The 24,683-nt window shown below is 43.0% G+C and overlaps 1 pseudogene; it reads left to right on the top strand.

Annotated features, from left to right (window-relative positions):
• LOC135570204 (bone morphogenetic protein receptor type-2-like) overlaps positions 1-24,683 on the top strand; it is an 85,584-nt pseudogene that overhangs the window by 33,881 nt on the left and 27,020 nt on the right.

The raw sequence follows: 24,683 nt of genomic DNA, 5'->3' as shown, positions 1-24,683 counted from the left end.
ACTACACATCTACACCTACTACACATCTACACCTACTACAACTATTCTACCTACTACACATCTACAACTACTACACATCTACACCTACTACAACTATCCTACCTACTACAACTATTCTACCTACTACACATCTACACCTACTACACATCTACACCTACTACAACTATTCTACCTACTACACATCTACAACTACTACAACTATTCTACCTACTACACATCTACACCTACTACAACTATTCTACCTACTACACATCTACACCTACTACACATCTACAACTATTCTACCTTGTACACATCTACACCTACTACACATCTACACCTACTACAACTATTCTACCTACTACACATCTACAACTACTACAACTATTCTACCTACTACAACTATTCTACCTACTACACATCTACAACTACTACAACTATTCTACCTACTACAACTATTCTACCTACTACACATCTACACCTACTACAACTATTCTACCTACTACACATCTACACCTACTACACATCTACAACTATTCTACCTTGTACACATCTACAACTACTACACATCTACAACTACTACACATCTACAACTACTACACATCTACACCTACTACAACTATTCTACCTACTACACATCTACACCTACTACAACTATTTTACCTACTACACATCTACAACTACTACACATCTACACCTACTACACATCTACACCTACTACAACTATTCTACCTACTACACATCTACACCTACTACACATCTACACCTACTTCAACTATTCTACCTACTACACATCTACACCTACTACAACTATTCTACCTACTACACATCTACACCTAGTACAGCTATTCTACCTAGTACACATCTACACCTACTACACATCTACACCTACTACAACTATTCTACCTTATACACATCTACACCTACTACAACTATTCTACCTACTACACATCTACACCTACTACACATCTACACCTACTACAACTATTCTACTTCATACACATCTACAGCTACTACACATCTACTACAGCTATTCTACCTACTACACATCTACACCTACTACAACTATTCTACCTTATACACATCTACAACTACTACAGCTATTCTACCTACTACACATCTACAACTACTACACATCTACACCTACTACAACTATTCTACACTACTACACATCTACACCTACTACACATCTACACCTACTACACATCTACACCTACTACACATCTACACCTACTACACATCTACACCTACTTCAACTATTCTACCTTATACACATCTACACCTACTACACATCTGCACCTACTACAACTAGTCTACCTTATACACATCTACACCTACTACACATCTACACCTACTACAACTATTCTACCTACTACACATCTACACCTACTACAACTATTCTACCTTATACACATCTACAACTACTACAGCTATTCTACAACTACTACACATCTACACCTACTACACCTACTACACATCTACCTACTACAACTATTCTACCTACTACACATCTACACCTACTACAACTATTCTACACTACTACACATCTACAACTACTACAACTATTCTACCTACTACAACTATTCTACCTACTACACATCTACACCTACTACAACTATTCTACCTACTACACATCTACACCTACTACACATCTACAACTATTCTACCTTGTACACATCTACAACTACTACACATCTACAACTACTACACATCTACACCTACTACAACTATTCTACCTACTACACATCTACACCTACTACAACTATTTTACCTACTACACATCTACAACTACTACACATCTACACCTACTACACATCTACACCTACTACAACTATTCTACCTACTACACATCTACACCTACTACAACTATTCTACCTACTACACATCTACACCTACTACAACTATTCTACCTACTACACATCTACACCTAGTACAGCTATTCTACCTAGTACACATCTACACCTACTACACATCTACACCTACTACAACTATTCTACCTTATACACATCTACACCTACTACAACTATTCTACCTACTACACATCTACACCTACTACACATCTACACCTACTACAACTATTCTACTTCATACACATCTACAGCTACTACACATCTACTACAGCTATTCTACCTACTACACATCTACACCTACTACAACTATTCTACCTTATACACATCTACAACTACTACAGCTATTCTACCTTATACACATCTACACCTACTACAACTATTCTACCTTATACACATCTACACCTACTACACATCTACACCTACTACAACTATTCTACCTTATACACATCTACACCTACTACACATCTACAACTACTACAACTATTCTACCTACTACACATCTACAACTACTACACATCTACACCTACTATAACTATTCTACCTACTACACATCTACACCTACTACACATCTACACCTACTACACATCTACACCTACTACATCTACACCTACTACAACTATTCTACCTTATACACATCTACACCTACTACACATCTGCACCTACTACAACTATTCTACCTTATACACATCTACACCTACTACACATCTACACCTACTACAACTATTCTACCTTATACACATCTACACCTACTACACATCTACACCTACTACAGCTATTCTACAACTACTACACATCTACACCTACTACAACTATTCTACCTTATACACATCTACAACTACTACACATCTACACCTACTACAGCTATTCTACCTACTACACATCTACACCTACTACACATCTACACCTACTACAACTATTCTACCTTATACACATCTACACCTACTACAACTATTCTACCTACTACACATCTACACCTACTACAACTATTCTACCTACTACACATCTACACCTACTACAGCTATTCTACCTTATACACATCTACACCTACTACATCTACACCTACTACAACTATTCTACCTTATACACATCTACACCTACTACACATCTACACAACTATTCTACCTACTACACATCTACAACTATTCTACCTACTACACATCTACACCTACTACAACTATTCTACCTACTATACATCTACACCTACTACAGCTATTCTACAACTACTACACATCTACACCTACTACAACTATTCTACCTTATACACATCTACAACTACTACACATCTACACCTACTACAGCTATTCTACCTACTACACATCTACACCTACTACACATCTACACCTACTACAACTATTCTACCTTATACACATCTACACCTACTACAGCTATTCTACCTACTACATATCTACAACTACTACAACTATTCTACCTACTACAACTATTCTACCTACTACACATCGACACCTACTACACATCTACACCTACTACAGCTATTCTACCTACTACACATCTACACCTACTACAGCTATTCTACCTTATACACATCTACACCTACTACAACTATTCTACCTTATACACATCTACACCTACTACACATCTACACCTACTACAACTATTCTACCTACTACACATCTACACCTACTACAACTATTCTACCTACTACACATCTACACCTACTACAGCTATTATACCTTATACACCTACTACAACTATTCTACCTACTACACATCTACACCTACTAAACTATTCTACCTACTACACATCTACACCTACTACAACTATTCTACCTTATACACATCTACACTACTACACATCTACACATACTACAACTTCTACCTACTACACATCTACACCTACTACAACTATTCTACCTACTACACATCTACACCTACTACAACTATTCTACCTACTACAACTATTCTACCTACTACACATCTACACCTACTACACATCTACACCTACTACAGCTATTCTACCTACTACACATCTAAACCTACTACACATCTACACCTACTACAACTTTCTACCTACTACACATCTACACCTACTACAACTATTCTACCTACTACACATCTACACCTACTACTATTCTACCTACTACACATCTACACCTACTACAACTATTCTACCTACTACACATCTACACCTACTATTCTACCTACACATCTACACCTACTACAGCTATTCTACCTACTACACATCTACAACTACTACACATCTACACCTACTACAACTATTCTACCTACTACACATCTACACCTACTACACATCTACACCTACTACACATCTACACCTACTACACATCTACACCTACTACAACTATTCTACCTTATACACATCTACACCTACTACACATCTGCACCTACTACAACTAGTCTACCTTATACACATCTACACCTACTACACATCTACACCTACTACAACTATTCTACCTACTACACATCTACACCTACTACAACTATTCTACCTTATACACATCTACACCTACTACACCTATTCTACACCTACTACAACTATTCTACCTATCACATCTACACCTACTACAACTATTCTACCTACTACACATCTACACCTACTACAACTATTTCTACCTACTACACATCTACACCTACTACAACTATTCACCTACTACAACTATTCACCTACACACATCTACACCTACTATTTCTACCTTATACACATCTACAACTACTACACATCTACACCTACTACACATCTACACCTACTACAACTACTACCTACTATCTACACCTACTACAACTATTCTACCTACTACACATCTACACCTACTACAACTATTCTACCTACTACACATCTACACCTACTACAACTATTCTACCTATACACATCTACACCTACTACAACTATTCTACCTACTACACATCTACACCTACTACAACTATTCTACCTACTACACATCTACACCTAGTACAGCTATTCTACCTAGTACACATCTACACCTACTACAACTATTCTACCTTATACACATCTACACCTACTACAACTATTCTACCTACTACACATCTACACCTACTACACATCTACACCTACTACAACTATTCTACTTCATACACATCTACAGCTACTACACATCTACTACAGCTATTCTACCTACTACACATCTACACCTACTACAACTATTCTACCTTATACACATCTACAACTACTACAGCTATTCTACCTTATACACATCTACACCTACTACAACTATTCTACCTTATACACATCTACACCTACTACACATCTACACCTACTACAACTATTCTACCTTATACACATCTACACCTACTACACATCTACAACTTCTACAACTATTCTACCTACTACACATCTACAACTACTACACATCTACACTCTACTATAACTATTCTACCTACTACACATCTACACCTACTACACATCTACACCTACTACACATCTACACCTACACACATCTACACCTACTACAACTATTCTACCTTATACACATCTACACCTACTACACATCTGCACCTACTACAACTATTCTACCTTATCTACACCTACTACACATCTTCACCTACTACAACTATTCTACCTTATACACATCTACACCTACTACACATCTACACCTACTACAGCTATTCTACAACTACTACACATCTACACCTACTACACTATTCTACCTACACACATCTACAACTACTACACATCTACACCTACAACTACTACACTACACACATCTACACCTACTACAACTATTCTACCTTATACACATCTACACCTACTACAACTATTCTACCTACTACACATCTACACCTACTACAACTATTCTACCTACTACACATCTACACCTACTACACCTACCTATACATATACACATCTACACCTACTACAACTATTCTACTATACACATCTACACCTACTACACATCTACACCTATCTACAACTACTTATTCTACCTACTACTACTACACATCTACACCTACTACAACTATTCTACCTTATACACATCTACACCTACTACAACTATTCTACCTACAACTATTCTACACATCTACACCTACTACAACTATTCTACCTACTACACATCTACACCTACTACAGCTATTCTACCTACTACACATCTACACCTACTACAACTATTCTACCTACTACACATCTACACCTACTACAACTATTCTACCTACTACAACTATTCTACCTACTACACATCTACACCTACTACACATCTATTCTACAACTATTCTACCATCTACACACTACTACAGCTATTCTACCTACTACAACTATTCTACCTTATGCACATCTACACCTACTACACATCTACACCTACTACAGCTATTCTACCTACTACACATCTACACCTACTACAACATTCTACCTACTACACATCTACTACAACTATTCTACCTTATACATCTACACCTACTACAGCTATTCTACCTACTACATCTACACCTACTACAACTATTCTACCTACTACAATCTATACTACTACACCTACTACAACTATTCTACCTTACACATCTACTACACATCTACACCTACTACAGCTATTCTACCTACTACACATCTACACCTACTACAACTATTCTACCTTATACACATCTACACCTACTACAACTATTCTACCTACTACACATCTACACCTACTACACATCTACACCTACTACAACTATTCTACCTACCACATCTACACCTACTACAACTATTCTACCTACTACACATCTACACCTACTACAGCTATTCTACCTACTACAACTATTCTATACACATCTACACCTACTACAACTATTCTACCTACTACACATCTACACCTACTACAACTATTCTACCTACTACACATCTACAACTACTACACATCTACACCTACTACAACTATTCTACCTTATACACATCTACAACTACTACACATCTACACCTACTACAACTTCTCTACCTACTACACATCTACACCTACTACAACTATTCTACCTACTACAACTATTCTACCTACTACAACTATTCTACCTACTACACATCTACACCTACTACAACTATTCTACCTACTACACATCTACACCTACTACAACTATTCTACCTTATACACATCTACAACTATTCTACTACCTACATCTACACCTACTACAACTATTCTACACTTATACAACTATTCTACACTACTACACATCTACACCTACTACAACTATTCTACCTACTACACATCTACACACTATCTACACCTACTACACATTCTACCTACTACAACTATTCTACCTACTACACTACACCTATACACACATCTACACCTATTCTACCTTATACACTACAACATTCTACCCTACTACACATCTACACCTACTACAACTATTCTACCTACTACACATCTACAGCTACCTACATCTACTACCTACTACAACTATTCTACCTACTACACATCTACACCTACTACAACTATTCTACCTACTACACATCTACACCTACTACAACTATTCTACCTACTACACATCTACACCTACTACAACTATTCTACCTTACACATCTATTCTACCTACTACACACATCTACAACTACTACTACAACTATTCTACCTACTACACATCTACACCTACTACACATCTACAACTATTCTACCTACACACTACACCTACTACAGCTATTCTACCTACTACACATCTACACCTACTACAACTATTCTACCTACTACACATCTACACCTACTACAACCTATTCTCTACACCTACTACACATCTACACCTAGTACAGCTATTCTACCTACTACACATCTACACCTACTACAACTATTCTACCTACTACACATCTACACCTACTACAACTATTCTACCTACTACACATCTACACCTACTACACATCTACACCTACTACAACTATTCTACTTCATACACATCTACAGCTACTACACATCTACACCTACAGCTATTCTACCTACTACACATCTACACCTACTACAACTATTCTACCTTATACACATCTACAACTACTACAGCTATTCTACCTATACACATCTACACCTACTACAACTATTCTACCTTATACACATCTACACCTACTACACATCTACACCTACTACAACTATTCTACCTTATACACATCTACACCTACTACACATCTACAACTACTACAACTATTCTACCTACTACACATCTACACCTACTACACATCTACACCTACTACAACTATTCTACCTACTACACATCTACACCTACTACACATTCTACACCTACTACACATCTATTCACCTACACATCTACATCTACAACTACACCTACTACACATCTACAACTATTCTACCTTATACACATCTACACCTACTACAACTATTCTACCTTATACACATCTGCACCTACTACAACTATTCTACCTTATACACATCTACACCTACTACACATCTTCACCTACTACAACTATTCTACCTTATACACATCTACACCTACTACAGCTATTCTACAACTACTACACATCTACACCTACTACAACTATTCTACCTTATACACATCTACACCTACTACAGCTATTCTACCTATCTACACATACACCTACTACACATCTACACCTACTACAACTATTCTACCTTATACACATCTACACTACACATCTACTACAACTATTCTACCTACTACACATCTACACCTACTACAACTATTCTACCTACTACACATCTACACCTACTACAGCTACTACCTTACTACACATCTACACCTACTACAACTATTCTACCTTATACACATCTACACCTACTACACATCTATTCTACCTACTACACATCTACACCTACTACAACTATTCTACCTACTATACATCTACACCTACTACAACTACTACCTACTATACATCTACACCTACTACAACTATTCTACCACATTATACACATCTACACCTACTACAACTATTCTACCTTATACACATCTACACTACTACACATCTACAACTATTCTACCTACTACACATCTACAACCTACTACACACTACACTACCTACAGCATTCTATACCTACTACACATCTACACCTACTACACATCTACACCTACTACAACTATTCTACCTACTACACATCTACACCTACTACAACTATTCTACCTTACATCTACACCTCTACACATCTACTACAACTATTCTACCTACTACACATCTACACCTACTACACATCTACACCTACTACACTATTCTATTCTACAACTACTACACATCTACACCTACTACAACTATTCTACCTTATACACATCTACACCTACTACACATCTACACCTACTACAACTATTCTACCTACTACACATCTACACCTACTACACATCTACACCTACTACAACTATTCTACCTTATACACATCTACACCTACTACAACTATTCTACCTTATACACATCTACACCTACTATCTACACCTACTACAACTATTCTACCTACTACACATCTACACCTACTACAACTATTCTACCTACTACACATCTACACCTACTACAGCTATTATACCTTATACACATCTACACCTACTACAACTATTCTACCTACTACACATCTACACCTACTACAACTATTCTACCTACTACACATCTACAACTACTACACATCTACACCTACTACAACTATTCTACCTATACACATCTACAACTACTACACATCTACACCTACTACAACTTCTCCTACCTACACATCACACCTACTACACCTACTACAACTATTCTACCTACTACAACTATTCTACCTACTACACATCTACACCTACTACACATCTATTCTACCTACACATCTACAGCTACCTACCCTACACACTACACCTCTACAACCTACTACACATCTACACCTACTACAACTATTCTACCTTATACACATCTACAGCTACTACACATCTACACCTACTACAACTATTCTACCTACACATCTACACCTACTACAACTATTCTACCTTATACACATCTACAACTACTACACATCTACACCTACTACAACTATTCTACCTTATACACATCTACAGCTACTACACATCTACACCTACTACAACTATTCTACCTACTACACATCTACACCTACTACAACTATTCTACCTACTACAACTATTCTACCGACTACACATCTACACCTACTACAACTATTCTACCTACTACACATCTACACCTACTACAACTATTCTACCTACTACACATCTACACCTACTACAACTATTCTACCTACTCTACACCTACATCTATTCACCTACTACACATCTACACAACTATTCTACCTACTACACATCTACACCTACCACAGCTGCTACAGCTGCACATAGAGAGAATTGGTTTGAGGACCAAAATGTAATTGAGATCCAGTCGTGTTTTCTCAACCTTTCTTCTCCCTCTTTTTCTCTCTGTCAGCTGATAGGTCGAGGCCGGTACGGCTCGGTGTTCTGTGGTTCGTTGGACGAGCGACAGGTGGCTGTGAAGGTGTTCAGCTCAGCCAATCGGCAGAACTTCCTGAACGAGTGTTCCATTTATTGTCTCCCCCTGCTGGAGCATGACAACATCGCACACTTCATCGCTGCCGACGAACGGCTGGGGGCCGAGGGCCGAGTGGAGTACCTTCTGGTCATGGAGTACTACCCCCACGTAAGTACCTTCTACTGGGTTCTACTGGTTCTAGACGGCTGGGGGCCGAGGGCCGAGTGGAGTACCTTCTGGTCATGGAGTACTACCCCCACATAAGTACCTTCTACTGGGTTCTACTGGTCCCAGACGGCTGGGGGCCGAGTGCCGAGTGGAGTACCTTCTGGTCATGGAGTACTACCCCCACGTAAGTACCTTCTACTGGGTTCTACTGGTCCCAGACGGCTGGGGGCCGAGGGCCGAGTGGGGTACCTTCTGGTCATGGAGTACTACCCCCACGTAAGTACCTTCTACTGGGTTCTACTGGTCCCAGGCGGCTGGGGGCCGAGGGCCGAGTGGAGTACCTTCTGGTCATGGAGTACTACCCCCACGTAAGTACCTTCTACTGGGTTCTACTGGTTCCAGACAGCTGGGGGCCGAGTGGAGTACTTTCTACTGGATTTGATTGGTTCCAGACGGCTGGGGGCCGAGTGGAGTACCTTCTACTGGGTTCTACTGGATCCAGACGGCTGGGGGCCGAGTAGAGTACCTTCTACTGGGTTCTACTGGTTACAGACGGCTTAGGCAGCTGATTCCCTTTTATTTAAAGTGACAAACCACCTCAGCACTCTCTCTCTCTCTGTGTCCTGGTGTATTATGATGTATTAATACAGTATATAGATATATATATATCCCTCTGTCTCCCTCCAGCTCTCTCTCTCTGTCTCCCTCCAGCTCTCTCTCTCTCTGGTTCTCTCTCTCTCTGGTTCTCTCTCTATCTCTGGTTCTCTCTCTATCTCTGGTTCTCTCTCTATCTCTGGTTCTCTCTCTATCTCTGGTTCTCTCTCTCTCTGGTTCTCTCTCTCTCTGGTTCTCTCTCTCTCTGGTTCTCTCTCTCTGGTTCTCTCTCTCTCTGGTTCTCTCTCTCTCTCTCTCCTGGTGTATTATGATGTATTAATACAGTATATATCCTTCCCTCCTCTCTCTCTCTCTGGTCCTCTCTCTCTCTCTCTCTCTCTGGTTCTCTCTCTCTCTCTGGTTCTCTCTCTCTGGTTATCTCTCTCTATCTCTCTCTCTCTCTCTCTCTCTCTCTCTCTGTGTCCTGGTGTATTATGATGTATTAATACAGTATATATCCTTCCCTCCTCTCTCTCTCTGGTCCTCTCTCTCTCTGGTTCTCTCTCTCTCTCTCTCTCTCTCTCTGTGTCCTGGTGTATTATGATGTATTAATACAGTATATATCCTTCCCTCTTCTCTCTCTCTCTCTCTCTCTCTCTCTCTGGTCCTCTCTCTCTCTCTCTCTCTCTCTCTTCTCTCTCTGGTTCTCTCTCTCTCTCTCTCTCTCTGTGTCCTGGTGTATTATGATGTATTAATACAGTATATATCCTTCCTTCCCTCTCTCTCTGGTCCTCTCTCTGGTCTCTCTCTCTCTGGTTCTCTCTCTCTCTCTCTCTGTGTCCTGGTGTATTATGATGTATTAATACAGTATATATCCTTCCCTCCTCTCTCTCTCTCTGGTCCTCTCTCTCTCTCTCTCTCTCTCTCTGGTTCTCTCTCTCTCTGTGTCCTGGTGTATTATGATGTATTAATACAGTATATATCCTTCCCTCCTCTCTCTCTCTCTCTGGTTCTCTCTCTCTCTCTCTCTCTCTCTCTCTCTCTGTGTCCTGGTGTATTATGATGTATTAATACAGTATATATCCTTCCCTCCTCTCTCTCTCTCTCTCTGTCAGGGCTCTTTGTATCGCTATCTGGGCCTGCAGACAGGAGACTGGATGAGTAGCTGTCGTCTGGCCCATTCCATCACCAGAGGCCTGGCCTACCTGCATACTGAGCTGCTTAAAGGAGGTGAGACATACACCTGACCTCCACACCCTGTCCACCTGACCTCCACACACTGTCCACCTCACCTCCACACCCTGTCCACCTGACCTCCGCGCCCTGTCCACCTGACCTCCGCGCCCTGTCCACCTGACCTCCGCGCCCTGTCCACCTGACCTCCGCGCCCTGTCCACCTGACCTCCGCGCCCTGTCCACCTGACCTCCGCGCCCTGTCCACCTGACCTCCGCGCCCTGTCCACCTGACCTCTGCGCCTTGTCCACCTGACCTCCGCGCCCTGTCCACCTGACCTCTGCGCCTTGTCCACCTGACCTCTACGCCCTGTCCACCTGACCTCCACGCCCTGTCCACCTGACCTCCACGCCCTGTCCACCTGACCTCCACGCCCTGTCCACCTGACCTCTACGCCCTGTCCACCTGACCTCTACGCCCTGTCCACCTGACCTCTGTGGTTCAATGTAGAGTAGTAATGTAGCCATCCTCTGGCTGTGGTTCAATGTAGAGTAGTAATGTAGCCATCCTCTGGCTGTGGTTCAATGTGGAGTAGTATTGTAGCCATCCTCTGTGGTTCAATGTGGATTAGTATTGTAGCCATCCTCTGTGGTTCAATGTGGAGTAGTATTGTAGCTATCCTCTGTGGTTCAATGTGGAGTAGTAATGTAGCCATCCTCTGGCTGTGGTTCAATGTAGAGTAGTAATGTAGCCATCCTCTGGCTGTGGTTCAATGTAGAGTAGTAATGTAGCCATCCTCTGGCTGGGTTTCAATGTGGAGTAGTAATGTAGCCATCCTCTGTGGTTCAATGTAGAGTAGTAATGTAGCCATCCTCTGTGGTTCAATGTAGAGTAGTAATGTAGCCATCCTCTGGCTGTGGTTCAATGTGGAGTAGTAATGTAGCCATCCTCTGTGGTTCAATATAGAGTAGTAATGTAGCCATCCTATGGCTGTGGTTCAATGTGGAGTAGTAATGTAGCCATCCTCTGTGGTTCAATGTAGAGTAGTAATGTAGCCATCCTCTGGCTGTGGTTCAATGTGGAGTAGTAATGTAGCCATCCTCTGGCTGTGGTTCAATGTGGAGTAGTATTGTAGCCATCCTCTGGCTGGGTTTCAATGTGGAGTAGTAATGTAGCCATCCTCTGTGGTTCAATGTAGAGTAGTAATGTAGCCATCCTCTGGCTGTGGTTCAATGTAGAGTAGTAATGTAGCCATCCTCTGGCTGTGCTTCAATGTGGAGTAGTATTGTAGCCATCCTCTGTGGTTCAATGTGGAGTAGTATTGTAGCCATCCTCTGTGGTTCAATGTGGAGTAGTAATGTAGCCATCCTCTGGCTGTGGTTCAATGTAGAGTAGTAATGTAGCCATCCTCTGGCTGTGGTTCAATGTAGAGTAGTAATGTAGCCATCCTCTGGCTGGGTTTCAATGTGGAGTAGTAATGTAGCCATCCTCTGTGGTTCAATGTAGAGTAGTAATGTAGCCATCCTCTGTGGTTCAATGTAGAGTAGTAATGTAGCCATCCTCTGTGGTTCAATATAGAGTAGTAATGTAGCCATCCTATGGCTGTGGTTCAATGTGGAGTAGTAATGTAGCCATCCTCTGTGGTTCAATGTAGAGTAGTAATGTAGCCATCCTCTGGCTGTGGTTCAATGTGGAGTAGTAATGTAGCCATCCTCTGGCTGTGGTTCAATGTAGAGTAGTAATGTAGCCATCCTCTGGCTGGGTTTCAATGTAGAGTAGTAATGTAGCCATCCTCTGTGGTTCAATATAGAGTAGTAATGTAGCCATCCTCTGTGGTTCAATGTGGAGTAGTAATGTAGCCATCCTCTGGCTGTGGTTCAATGTAGAGTAGTAATGTAGCCATCCTCTGTGGTTCAATGTGGAGTAGTAATGTAGCCATCCTCTGGCTGTGGTTCAATGTAGAGTAGTAATGTAGCCATCCTCTGTGGTTCAATGTGGAGTAGTAGTATTGTAGCCATCCTCTGTGGTTCAATGTGGAGTAGTAATGTAGCCATCCTCTGGCTGTGGTTCAATGTAGAGTAGTAATGTAGCCATCCTCTGGCTGTGGTTCAATGTAGAGTAGTAATGTAGCCATCCTCTGGCTGGGTTCAATGTGGAGTAGTAATGTAGCCATCCTCTGTGGTTTAATGTGGAGTAGTAATGTAGTCATCCTCTCTGGTTCAATATAGAGTAGTAATGTAGCCATCCTCTGGTTCAATGTAGAGTAGTAATGTAGCCATTCTCTGCCTGTGGTTCAATGTAGAGTAGTAATGTAGCCATCCTCTAGCTGTGGTTCAATGTGAGTAGTAATGTAGCCATCCTCTGGCTGTGGTTCAATGTGGAGTAGTAATGTAGCCATCCTCTGGCTGTGGTTCAATGTAGAGTAGTAATGTAGCCATCCTCTGGCTGGGTTTCAATGTAGAGTAGTAATGTAGCCATCCTCTGTGGTTCAATATAGAGTAGTAATGTAGCCAGTAGAGTAGTAATGTAGCATTCTGTGGTTCAATGTGGAGTAATGTAGCATTCTGTGGTTCATTACATTTACATTCATTTAAGATGTAGCCATCCTCTGTGGTTCAATGTGGAGTAGTAATGTAGCCATCCTCTGGCTGTGGTTCAATGTAGAGTAGTAATGTAGCCATCCTCTGTGGTTCAATGTGGAGTAGTAATGTAGCCATCCTCTGGCTGTGGTTCAATGTAGAGTAGTAATGTAGCCATCCTCTGTGGTTCAATGTGAGTAGTAATGTAGCCATCCTCTGGCTGTGGTTCAATGTGGAGTAGTAATGTAGCCATCCTCTGGCTGTGGTTCAATGTAGTAGTAATGTAGCCATCCTCTGGCTGTGGTTCAATGTAGAGTAGTAATGTAGCCATCCTCTGGCTGGGTTTCAATGGTTCCAATGTAGAGTAGTAATGTAGCCATCCCTGTCAGGTAGGCTGTGGTTCAATGTGGAGTAGTAATGTAGCCATCCTCTGGCTGTGGTTCAATGTAGAGTAGTAATGTAGCCATCCTCTGTGGTTCAATGTGGAGTAGTAATGACTAGTCTTGAAACCTGACTGTTTGGAGCTGAGAGAGATAGTAAGCTGGCCAAGGACGGCACGTTCAAGAGTTTTGGAGAGAAAAGAAAGAAGGGATACTGGTCTGTAGTTGTTGACATGTGGTTCAATGTAGGTGCAATGTCTTGAAGACCATCCTCTCTCCGGAAATGGTCTCAGAAGAGAGGAGGGGATAGGGTCACGGGCAGGTTGTGTGAGTAGTAATGTAGCCATTTCTCTGGAGCTGGGGTTCAATCAGTAGGGTAGGGCAGTGTGAGCAGAACCAGTCGTTTGACTTAGCAATGTAGCCACCTTCTTTTCAAAATGGTTGACCAGAGAGGAGGAGGGGGGAGGGGGAGGAGGATTCAGGAGGGAGGAGAAGGTTGCAAAGCTTCCTAGGGTTAGAGGCAGATGCTTGGAATTTAGAGTGGTAAAAGTGGCTTTAGCAGCAGAGAGAGAGAGGAAAATGGTGAAAGGATGTCCGCAGGGAGGCGTGGTTTTCCTCCATGTCCGTAGTAATGTTCTGTGAGCTCGCAATGCCATCCACTGGCTGTGGTTCAATGAGAGTAGTAAGAAAGGGAGGAGAGCCAGAATCAGGATCCTCTGGAGAGAGTAGCGGGGAGAGAGCGAAGGTTGGGACGTTACCATCCAGTAGGGGCAGTGTGGGAAGTGTTGGATAAAGGATCAAGGTGTGGTTCAATGTGAGTAGTAATTAGTAAGAACAGCATCTATCCGTCTGCCTTGTGGTTCAATGTAGAGTAGTAAAAGGTGTGGGGAGGTTAAAGTCGCCAGAACTCCTCTGGCATGCTCTTGATTCAAACCTGGAGGGCGATAAATGATAAGGATAGTAATGTAACTGTGACCATCCTCAGATGGGTAAGGGAGAAAGAGAGAATGACCACTGGGAGAGATGGGAGTTGCCAATGACCAGAAGCTCTGGGGTGTGCGAATGTGGGCAGAGGAGTAGCAGTGTTGTCTGTTGATCCATGTTTCCGTCAGTGCCAAGAGTCAACTGGAGGGAGACATAGGAAGATGAACTCTGCCTTGTTGGAGTTCCAGAGTAGTACCATGTAGGGTGCCATCCTCTGGCTGGGTTCAATGTAAGCAGTAATGACAAGTGGACTAGCCATCCTCTGGCTGACTAAAATGGTTCAATGTGAGTAGGCTATGGCAGCTGCATCCTAAGTAGGCTGGCTGTGGTTCAATGTGTTCCGTTGAGTGTAATAGTTTCTAGCTATCCTAGCTGGCTAGCTAGCAGTGTTGATTACATTACATTGGTTCAATGTAGAGTAGTAATGTAGCCATCCTCTGTGGTTTAATGTGGAGTAGTAATGTAGCCATCCTCTGGCTGGGTTTCAATGTGGAGTAGTAATGTAGCCATCCTCTGGGGTTCAATGTAGAGTAGTAATGTAGCCATCCGCTGGCTGTGGTTCAATGTGGAGTAGTAATGTAGCCATCCTCTGGCTGTGGTTCAATGTAGAGTAGTAATGTAGCCATCCTCTGTGGTTCAATGTGGAGTAGTAATGTAGCCATCCTCTGTGGTTCAATGTAGAGTAGTAATGTAGCCATCCTCTGGCTGTGGTTCAATGTGGAGTAGTAATGTAGCCATCCTCTGGCTGTGGTTCAATGTGGAGTAGTTATGTAGCCATCCTCTGGCTGGGTTTCAATGTGGAGTAGTAATGTAGCCATCCTCTGGCTGGGTTTCAATGTGGAGTAGTAATGTAGCCATCCTCTGGCTGTGGTTCAATGTGGAGTAGTTATGTAGCCATCCTCTGGCTGGGTTTCAATGTGGAGTAGTTATGTAGCCTTCCTCTGGCTGTGGTTCAATGTAGAGTAGTAATGTAGCCATCCTCTGTGGTTCAATGTGGAGTAGTAATGTAGCCATCCTCTGGCTGTGGTTCAATGTAGAGTAGTAATGTAGCCATCCTCTGTGGTTCAATGTAGAGTAGTAATGTAGCCATCCTCTGTCTGTGGTTCAATCACCAGACTGCTGCTCTATTCTACAATACTATCACCAGAGTACTGCTCTGTTCTACAGGGCTCTCACTGCCCTCTAGTGGATACTGTGATACTGCACCAAGTCAATAGATCTCTGCCTGTGCCCTGGTAGTAAGGATCAGTTCTCCTCATCTATTATGAACCACCCCGGTCCTAGTTCTAAATATTATCTTCTTACTCCTTTCTCCCTCCTCCTCCTCTCTTCTCCCTCCCCCTCCTCTCTTCTCCCTCCTCCTCCTCTCTTCTCCCTCATCCTCCTCTCTTCTCCCTCCTCCTCCTCCTCTTCTCCCTCCTCCTCCACCTCTTCTCCCTCATCCTCCTCTCTTCTCCCTCCTCTCTTCTCCCTCCTCCTCCTCCTCTCTTCTCCCTCCTCCTCCTCTTCTCCCTCATCCTCCTCTCTTCTCCCTCCTCCTCCTCTCTTCTCCCTCCTCCTCCTCTCTTCTCCCTCATCCTCCTCTCTTCTCCCTCATCCTCCTCTCTTCTCCCTCCTCCTCCTCTCTTCTCCCTCCTCCTCCTCTCTTCTCCCTCCTCCTCTTCCCTCCTCCTCTTCTCCTCCTCCTCCTCCTCTCTTCTCCTCCTCCTCTCTTCTCCCTCCTCCTCCTCTCTTCTCTCTTCTCCTCCTCTCTTCTCCCTCCTCCTCTCTTCTCCCTCCTCCTCCTCTCTTCTCCCTCCTCCCCCTCCTCTCCCTCCTCTCCTCTCTTCCCCCTCTCCTTCTCTTCTCCCTCCTCTCTTCCTCCCCCTCTATTCCTCATCATCCTCTCTTCTCTCCTCTTTCCCCCTCCTTCTCTCTCCATACCTCCTCTTCTCCCCCCTCCTTGTCCTCCTCCAGACTTCTACAAGCCAGCTGTGTCTCACAGAGATCTGAACAGTCGGAACATTCTGGTGAAGAACGACGGAACGTGTGTCATCATCGACTTTGGCCTCTCCATGAAGTTGACGGGGAACCGGCCGGTACGACAGGGAGAGGAGGAGAACGCTGCCATCAGTGAGGTGAGACCATAGAACCCATGTCATCAGTGAGGTGAGACCATAGAACCCTTTGAACCCATGTCATCAGTGAGGTGAGACCATAGAACCCTCTGGAACCCATGTCATCAGTGAGGAGAGACCAACCCATGTCAGAACCCCCTTTGAAACCCATGTCATCAGTGAGGAGAGACCATAGAACCCTTTGAAACCAATTTAATCAGTGAGGTGAGACCATAGAACCCTTTGAAACCCATGTCATCAGTAAGGTGAGACCATAGAACCCTTTGAAACCCATGTCATCAGTGAGGGGAGACCATAGAACCCTTTGGAACCCATGTCATCAGTGAGGGGAGACCATAGAACCCTTTGAAACCCATGTCATCAGTAAGGTGAGACCATAGAACCATTTGGAACCCATGTCATCAGTGAGGGGAGACCATAGAACCCTTTGAAACCCATGTCATCAGTGAGGTGAGACCATAGAACCCTTTGAAACCCATGTCATCAGTGAGGTGAGACCATAGAACCCTTTGAAACCCATGTCATCAGTGAGGAGAGACCATAGAACCCTTTGAAACCAATTTAATCAGTGAGGTGAGACCATAGAACCCTTTGAAACCCATGTCATCAGTGAGGTGAGACCATAGAACCCATGTCATCAGTGAGGAGAGACCATAGAACCCTTTGAAACCAATTTAATCAGTGAGGTGAGACCATAGAACCCTTTGAACCCATGTCATCAGTGAGGAGAGACCATAGAACCCTTTGAAACCCATGTCATCAGTGAGGTGAGACCATAGAACCCATGTCATCAGTGAGGTGAGACCATAGAACCCTTTGGAACCCATGTCATCAGTGAGGAGAGACCATAGAACCCTTTGAAACCAATTTAATCAGTGAGGTGAGACCATAGAACCCTTTGAAACCCATGTCATCAGTGAGGTGAGACCATAGAACCCTTTGAAACCAATTTCATCAGTGAGGTGAGACCATAGAACCCTTTGAAACCAATTTCATCAGTGAGGTGAGACCATAGAACCCTTTGAAACCCATGTCATCAGTGAGGTGAGACCATAGAACCCTTTGAAACCCATGTCATCAGTGAGGGAGACCATAGAACCCTTTGAAACCCATGTCATCAGTGAGGTGAGACCATAGAACCCTTTGAAACCCATGTCATCAGTGAGGTGAGACCATAGAACCCTTTGAAACCCATGTGTGAGGTGAGACCATAGAACCCTTTGAAACCCATGTCATCAGTGAGGAGAGACCATAGAACCCTTTGAAACCAATTTAATCAGTGAGGGAGACCATAGAACCCTTTGAAACCCATGTCATCAGTGAGGTGAGACCATAGAACCCTTTGAAACCAATTTAATCAGTGAGGTAGAGACCATCAGAACCCATAGAACCCTTTGAAACCCATGTCATCAGTGAGGTGAGACCATAGAACCCTTTGAAACCAATTTAATCAGTGAGGTGAGACCATAGAACCCTTTGAAACCCATGTCATCAGTGAGGTGAGACCATAGAACCCTTTGAAACCCATGTCATCAGTGAGGTGAGACCATAGAACCCTTTGAAACCCATTTCAGTGAAACCATAGAACCCTTTAAACCCATGTCATCAGTGAGGTGAGACCATAGAACCCTTTGAAACCCATGTCATCAGTGAGGTGAGACCATAGAACCCTTTGAAACCCATGTCATCAGTGAGGTGAGACCATAGAACCCTTTGAAACCAATGTAATCAGTGAGGTGAGACCATAGAACCCTTTGAAACCAATGTAATCAGTGAGGTGAGACCATAGAACCCTTTGAAACCCATGTCATCAGTGAGGTGAGACCATAGAACCCTTTGAAACCCATGTCATCAGTGAGGTGAGACCATAGAACCCTTTGAAACCAATTTAATCAGTGAGGTGAGACCATAGAACCCTTTGAAACCCATGTCATCGGTAAGGTGAGACCATAGAACCATTTGGAACCCATGTCATCAGTGAGGGGAGACCATAGAACCCTTTGAAACCCATGTCATCGGTGAGGTGAGACCATAGAACCCTTTGAAACCATAGAACCATTTGAAACCCATGTCATCAGTGAGGAGAGACCATAGAACCCTTTGAAACCAATTTAATCAGTGAGGGGAGACCATAGAACCCTTTGAAACCCATGTCATCAGTGAGGTGAGACCATAGAACCCATGTCATCAGTGAGGAGAGACCATAGAACCCTTTGAAACCAATTTAATCAGTGAGGTGAGACCATAGAACCCTTTGAAACCAATGTAATCAGTGAGGGGAGAACATAGAACCCTTTGAAACCCATGTCATCAGTGAGGTGAGACCATAGAACCCTTTGAAACCAATTTAATCAGTGAGGTGAGACCATAGAACCCTTTGAAACCCATGTCATCAGTGAGGTGAGACCATAGAACCCATGTCATCAGTGAGGAGAGACCATAGAACCCTTTGAAACCAATTTAATCAGTGAGGTGAGACCATAGAACCCTTTGAACCCATGTCATCAGTGAGGGGAGACCATAGAACCCTTTGAAACCCATGTCATCAGTGAGGGGAGACCATAGAACCCTTTGAAACCAATTTAATCAGTGAGGTGAGACCATAGAACCCATGTCATCAGTGAGGTGAGACCATAGAACCCTTTGGAACCCATGTCATCAGTGAGGAGAGACCATAGAACCCTTTGAAACCCATGTCATCAGTGAGGGGAGACCATAGAACCCTTTGAAACCAATTTAATCAGTGAGGTGAGACCATAGAACCCTTTGAAACCCATGTCATCAGTGAGGTGAGACCATAGAACCCTTTGAAACCAATTTCATCAGTGAGGTGAGACCATAGAACCCTTTGAAACCCATGTCATCAGTGAGGTGAGACCATAGAACCCTTTGAAACCAATTTAATCAGTGAGGTGAGACCATAGAACCCTTTGAAACCCATGTCATCAGTAAGGTGAGACCATAGAACCCTTTGAAACCCATGTCATCAGTGAGGGGAGACCATAGAACCCTTTGGAACCCATGTCATCAGTGAGGGGAGACCATAGAACCCTTTGAAACCCATGTCATCAGTAAGGTGAGACCATAGAACCATTTGGAACCCATGTCATCAGTGAGGGGAGACCATAGAACCCTTTGAAACCCATGTCATCAGTGAGGTGAGACCATAGAACCCTTTGAAACCCATGTCATCAGTGAGGTGAGACCATAGAACCCTTTGAAACCCATGTCATCAGTGAGGAGAGACCATAGAACCCTTTGAAACCCATGTCATCAGTGAGGGGAGACCATAGAACCCTTTGAAACCCATGTCATCAGTGAGGTGAGACCATAGAACCCTTTGAAACCCATGTCATCAGTGAGGTGAGACCATAGAACCCATGTCATCAGTGAGGAGAGACCATAGAACCCTTTGAAACCAATTTAATCAGTGAGGTGAGACCATAGAACCCTTTGAACCCATGTCATCAGTGAGGAGAGACCATAGAACCCTTTGAAACCCATGTCATCAGTGAGGGGAGACCATAGAACCCTTTGAAACCAATTTAATCAGTGAGGTGAGACCATAGAACCCTTTGAAACCAATTTAATCAGTGAGGGGAGACCATAGAACCCTTTGAAACCCATGTCATCAGTAAGGTGAGACCATAGAACCCTTTGAAACCAATTTAATCAGTGAGGTGAGACCATAGAACCCTTTGAAACCCATGTCATCAGTGAGGTGAGACCATAGAACCCATGTCATCAGTGAGGAGAGACCATAGAACCCTTTGAAACCAATTTAATCAGTGAGGTGAGACCATAGAACCCTTTGAACCCATGTCATCAGTGAGGGGAGACCATAGAACCCTTTGAAACCCATGTCATCAGTGAGGGGAGACCATAGAACCCTTTGAAACCAATTTAATCAGTGAGGTGAGACCATAGAACCCATGTCATCAGTGAGGTGAGACCATAGAACCCTTTGGAACCCATGTCATCAGTGAGGAGAGACCATAGAACCCTTTGAAACCCATGTCATCAGTGAGGGGAGACCATAGAACCCTTTGAAACCAATTTAATCAGTGAGGTGAGACCATAGAACCCTTTGAAACCCATGTCATCAGTGAGGTGAGACCATAGAACCCTTTGAAACCAATTTAATCAGTGAGGTGAGACCATAGAACCCTTTGAAACCCATGTCATCAGTGAGGCGAGACCATAGAACCCTTTGAAACCAATTTAATCAGTGAGGTGAGACCATAGAACCCTTTGAAACCCATGTCATCAGTAAGGTGAGACCATAGAACCCTTTGAAACCCATTTCATCAGTGAGGGGAGACCATAGAACCCTTTGGAACCCATGTCATCAGTGAGGGCAGACCATAGAACCCTTAGAAACCCATGTCATCAGTAAGGTGAGACCATAGAACCATTTGGAACCCATGTCATCAGTGAGGGAGACCATAGAACCCTTTGAAACCCATGTCATCAGTGAGGTGAGACCATAGAACCCTTTGAAACCCATGTCATCAGTGAGGAGAGACCATAGAACCCTTTGAAACCAATGTAATCAGTGAGGGGAGACCATAGAACCCGTTGAAACCCATGTCATCAGTGAGGTGAGACCATAGAACCCTTTGAAACCAATTTAATCAGTGAGGGAGACCATAGAACCCTTTGAAACCCATGTCATCAGTGAGGTGAGACCATAGAACCCTTTGAAACCAATTTAATCAGTGAGGTGAGACCATAGAACCCTTTGAAACCCATGTCATCAGTAAGGTGAGACCATAGAACCCTTTGAAACCAATTTAATCAGTGAGGTGAGACCATAGAACCCTTTGAAACCCATGTCATCAGTGAGGTGAGACCATAGAACCCATGTCATCAGTGAGGAGAGACCATAGAACCCTTTGAAACCAATTTAATCAGTGAGGTGAGACCATAGAACCCTTTGAACCCATGTCATCAGTGAGGGGAGACCATAGAACCCTTTGAAACCCATGTCATCAGTGAGGGGAGACCATAGAACCCTTTGAAACCAATTTAATCAGTGAGGTGAGACCATAGAACCCATGTCATCAGTGAGGTGAGACCATAGAACCCTTTGGAACCCATGTCATCAGTGAGGAGAGACCATAGAACCCTTTGGAAACCCATGTCATCAGTGAGGGGAGACCATAGAACCCTTTGAAACCAATTTAATCAGTGAGGTGAGACCATAGAACCCTTTGAAACCCATGTCATCAGTGAGATGAGACCATAGAACCCTTTGAAACCAATTTAATCAGTGAGGTGAGACCATAGAACCCTTTGAAACCCATGTCATCAGTGAGGCGAGACCATAGAACCCTTTGAAACCAATTTAATCAGTGAGGTGAGACCATAGAACCCTTTGAAACCCATGTCATCAGTAAGGTGAGACCATAGAACCCTTTGAAACCCATTTCATCAGTGAGGGGAGACCATAGAACCCTTTGGAACCCATGTCATCAGTGAGGGCAGACCATAGAACCCTTAGAAACCCATGTCATCAGTAAGGTGAGACCATAGAACCATTTGGAACCCATGTCATCAGTGAGGGGAGACCATAGAACCCTTTGAAACCCATGTCATCAGTGAGGTGAGACCATAGAACCCTTTGAAACCCATGTCATCAGTGAGGTGAGACCATAGAACCCTTTGAAACCCATGTCATCAGTGAGGAGAGACCATAGAACCCTTTGAAACCAATGTAATCAGTGAGGGGAGACCATAGAACCCGTTGAAACCCATGTCATCAGTGAGGTGAGACCATAGAACCCTTTGAAACCAATTTAATCAGTGAGGTGAGACCATAGAACCCTTTGAAACCCATGCCATCAGTGAGGTGAGACCATAGAACCCTTTGAAACCAATTTAATCAGTGAGGTGAGACCATAGAACCCTTTGAACCCATGTCATCAGTGAGGAGAGACCATAGAACCCTTTGAAACCCATGTCATCAGTGAGGGGAGACCATAGAACCCTTTGAAACCAATTTAATCAGTGAGGTGAGACCATAGAACCCTTTGAAACCAATTTAATCAGTGAGGGGAGACCATAGAACCCTTTGAAACCCATGTCATCAGTGAGGTGAGACCATAGAACCCTTTGAAACCAATGTAATCAGTGAGGTGAGACCATAGAACCCTTTGAAACCCATGTCATCAGTAAGGTGAGACCATAGAACCCTTTGAAACCAATTTAATCAGTGAGGTGAGACCATAGAACCCTTTGAAACCCATGTCATCAGTGAGGTGAGACCATAGAACCCATGTCATCAGTGAGGAGAGACCATAGAACCCTTTGAAACCAATTTAATCAGTGAGGTGAGACCATAGAACCCTTTGAACCCATGTCATCAGTGAGGGGAGACCATAGAACCCTTTGAAACCAATTTAATCAGTGAGGTGAGACCATAGAACCCATGTCATCAGTGAGGTGAGACCATAGAACCCTTTGGAACCCATGTCATCAGTGAGGAG

The sequence above is a fragment of the Oncorhynchus nerka genome, unplaced genomic scaffold (assembly GCF_034236695.1).
Source record: "Oncorhynchus nerka isolate Pitt River unplaced genomic scaffold, Oner_Uvic_2.0 unplaced_scaffold_1032, whole genome shotgun sequence".
NCBI lineage: Eukaryota > Metazoa > Chordata > Actinopteri > Salmoniformes > Salmonidae > Oncorhynchus > Oncorhynchus nerka.
The sequence above is the reverse complement of the archived record's forward strand: the minus strand, read 5'-3'. Positions and strand labels throughout refer to the sequence as shown.